Source organism: Molossus molossus, unplaced genomic scaffold (genome assembly GCF_014108415.1).
Source record: "Molossus molossus isolate mMolMol1 unplaced genomic scaffold, mMolMol1.p scaffold_m16_p_17, whole genome shotgun sequence".
Taxonomy (NCBI): Eukaryota; Metazoa; Chordata; class Mammalia; order Chiroptera; family Molossidae; genus Molossus; species Molossus molossus.
Window position 1 is genome coordinate 29190843 of NW_023425352.1, and position 3427 is coordinate 29194269.

At 37.5% G+C, this 3427-nt stretch overlaps 1 non-coding gene across 1 annotated transcript; it reads right to left on the reverse strand.

Annotated features, from left to right (window-relative positions):
* Positions 1 to 239: 239 nt before the first annotated feature.
* On the reverse strand, positions 240 to 341 carry LOC118632863. The gene has a single exon (XR_004960111.1). It is a non-coding gene; the product is annotated as a U6 spliceosomal RNA (small nuclear RNA).
* Positions 342 to 3427: the final 3086 nt, after the last annotated feature.

Here is a 3427-nt window from a genome sequence, read left to right on the forward strand (position 1 = left end):
ATGTTTATTTTTCAATTATAGTTTACCTTCAATAATATTTTGTATTAGTTTCAGGTGTACAGCATAGTGGTTAGACAATCATATACTTTATAAAGTGTTCCCCCTGATACTTCCAGTACCCACCTGGCACCATACATAGTTATCAGGATATTATTGACCGTATTCCCCATGCTGTACTTTACATCTCTGTGACTAGTTTGTAACTACCAATTTATACCTCTTAATCTCTTCATCTCTTAAAAAATATGGAGTGCTTCACAAATTTGTGTGTCTTCCTTGCGCAAGGGCCTTGCTAATCTTCTCTGTGTCGTTTCCATTTTAGTACACTTGCCGAAGCGAGCACAGGACACTTTTATCTTGCTGTTACACTGTTGTGGCTGGTTTCCTGCTTTACCCTGTACCTAAAAGAAAGGTGGGACAAATGTTGAAGGGCCGGAAATGGGAGGACAAAATGAATCAGAAGAACCCTCCTCTCATATTTCTTTATTAACTTGGAATTTCTAGAATATAACCTCCAAGTATAATGAGGTTCTTTTGTACATGGATAAGTATAAATATTATTATGCTAATATTTTTTCTTTTCCCAGATTTTGCTTTATAAAAACAAAGTAGCCCACAAGTCTGGTTTTATGTGCCTTTAGAGGTTCTTTGCAATTTTCCCTTTCACAGCTGTTAAATAGCTTTTCTCTCCAATATTTTTTCCTGAATAATGATTTTTATGGAAGCAAATACAGTAAGCATTTTAAAGTCTTACCAGTTGTGACAATAAAATAATGGAACTTTTAAAAATCCAACCATGTATCTGGAAATTGAGAAAAACCATGCATTTATTTCTTAGGAAGTCACACACTTGTTCTGATGAAGATGCCATTTCTCAAAATGTTTTGGAAGTTTAAATTGTTTTTAGCACAAGATTATGAGGTTTTGAATGAAAATTAGTTAGGTTGCCCCATAGTGCTTTATATATATTTTTAAATTAAAAATAGAACCTCAGATATAGGGTAAAGAGCAATGAATTTGGAATCAGAAGATCTGGATTCAAATCCACCCTCTGTTACCTACTAGTTTTATAACTCTGCATATCCCTTAACTTTTCTTAACCTCCATTTCCTCCTCTACAAATGGAGAATAAAAGTACCTACATCAGGGGTTGTCCTGAAGATTATATGAAACAAGGTATTGTTATAGCACCTTGTGAAATAAAACACACTGTCCAAATATAAGTTATTATTGGCCCAGCTTGATTAGAATTGAGTGGACTTGGTTATTTCCAAAATTCAAGTGTAACCACTGAAAGCGTAAATATTCCATCATTGAGCCCTGGCTGGTTTGGCTCAGCAGTTGGAGCATCAGCCTGCGGACCAGAGAGTCCTGGGTTCGGTTCCCGCTAGGGGCACGTACCAAAAGAAAAAAAAAAAAAATCCATCATTGAAAAAGTATTCAAAAGAACATGAAAGAGGCACTGATGCCTTGGGTCAGTTCGATGAGCGTAAATGAGAACTCAGCTGAGACCCAGAGAAATGTAGTTTGTATTAAAATCTTCTTACTCTCTGGATCCTTAGAATTATCATTTCTTCCTAATCCTCTGCTCTCTAGCACCCACTCCATTGGATGAAAGTAGGAACTGCTGGCTAAATTCAAGGCATTTGTGAAAATGAAATCTGAAAGAATTCTGGCTGTGCTTTTGACATGACCATTATCCTTTCTTTCACACCTAACAGCCTGGGCCAGCCAGCAATCCTTGTTTTAAATGGCCGACTCTAGGGCTGTTGCTCTCCTTGCCTTTTTCAGATAGCCTTAACCTGAGGGGCAGGACCACAAATTCCACAGTCGAGCACATGGCATGAGTGGGCTGTTCTGTACAGTCTGAGACGGTAAGTGAGAAATTAAACCCTAGTCCAGCCAAGACACAGTCACCCCCACTGCTAAGCAGATCCCAACCATCCACCCCCAACCCACGGGGTCACATGAATGAAATATTTAGCCAAGTTACCCCAAGTTTCTTGCTGTGAAACTAATCCTTTGTGGTCTGCTGGAGCAATTACTGAAGTCTGTCATCTGCAATACTCCTTTCAAATCCGAAAGTGTTCTCTTTTTGCATTTTGCATGTTAATCAAAAAATAAAAATAAATAAACAGCAATCACTTAGCTATTCCAACAATGCTTTACCACATCAGGCTACAACATGGAACAGCAGATATTTTATTGCATTCTGCATCACCTTTTTTTTTTTTCTTTTTAGATTTAAAAGTGTGCTTTTTTAATAAGAAAATAAGGAGGGAAGACTGCTTCACATTCTGAGGAGAAAAGAAAACCCCTCACTTGTGACTATAAAGCTTTTGTTAATGGTGATGAGTTGTCCTGCATCATAACCTTATTAACCAAGGTTTTACTGTGGGCACCCTCTCAGGATTCCGCCGTCTGTCAGGGCAGGGTTGTGTAATGAGTACAAGAAGAGTGTGAAGTGCTCTTCAAACACAAATCTAATAATATTTGAAATAGTTTACAAGATACAACTGACAGTAACAGATTAAACATGATGGCTACTCTGACCTAAGATTTGGGATTTGGTCATCCATAGTTAGAGCCACTACAGATTATTACACACACACACACACACACACACACACACACACACACACACCTCCGCTTTTTTTTTAGAGAGAGAGAGAGAAAGGGGTGGGGAGAAGGAAACATTGATGTTAGAGGGAAACATATATTCGCCTCCTCTTATGCGTGCTGACCAGGGATCAAACCCACAACCTGGGTATGTGCCCTGACCAGGAATAGAACCTGCCACCTTTTGGTGTATAGGACAATGCTCCAACTAACTGAGCCACCTGGCCAGGACATCCCTCAGCTTTTTTTAGGAATTTCTTGAGGTGAAGGAATCCTAATGTGACTCCTCTATTAGTATTCTGTAACCATCAATTTAGAAGCTGAATATTTGGTGTTTGAAGGTAAATTAGATACTGAAATAGCAGACCAAATGTTCACATGTTCCCATCTAGCAGTAATCAGTACCTCAGGCCCACTTTGTAAAGCACTCAGTTATATATTTCCTTATTTTCTGTTGCTGTCTGTAAACATTTGCAAAACATACACAATTGCTTATAGTCACTTAGTCTCATCAATTATTAGTTTCTCAAACTCAAACAGAACCTTTGAGGTCTTGGTATTAATGTTAAAATCGGGAAATATTTGAGCAATGATGATATTAAACATTCCTTTTTTTCCCTCCTAATGGGGATGCAATAGTCCTTCCCAATGGGTATTTTAAAAATACATATTTTTAATTTTAAAAGTAATTCAGGTTCACTTTTGAAAAAACATGAAATGGAGATTAAAAAATGAAGAAAAAAGTCAACTATAGTCCCATCACCAAAAGAACAACTTAACATTTTGTTGTATGTACTTTGAGAAATAT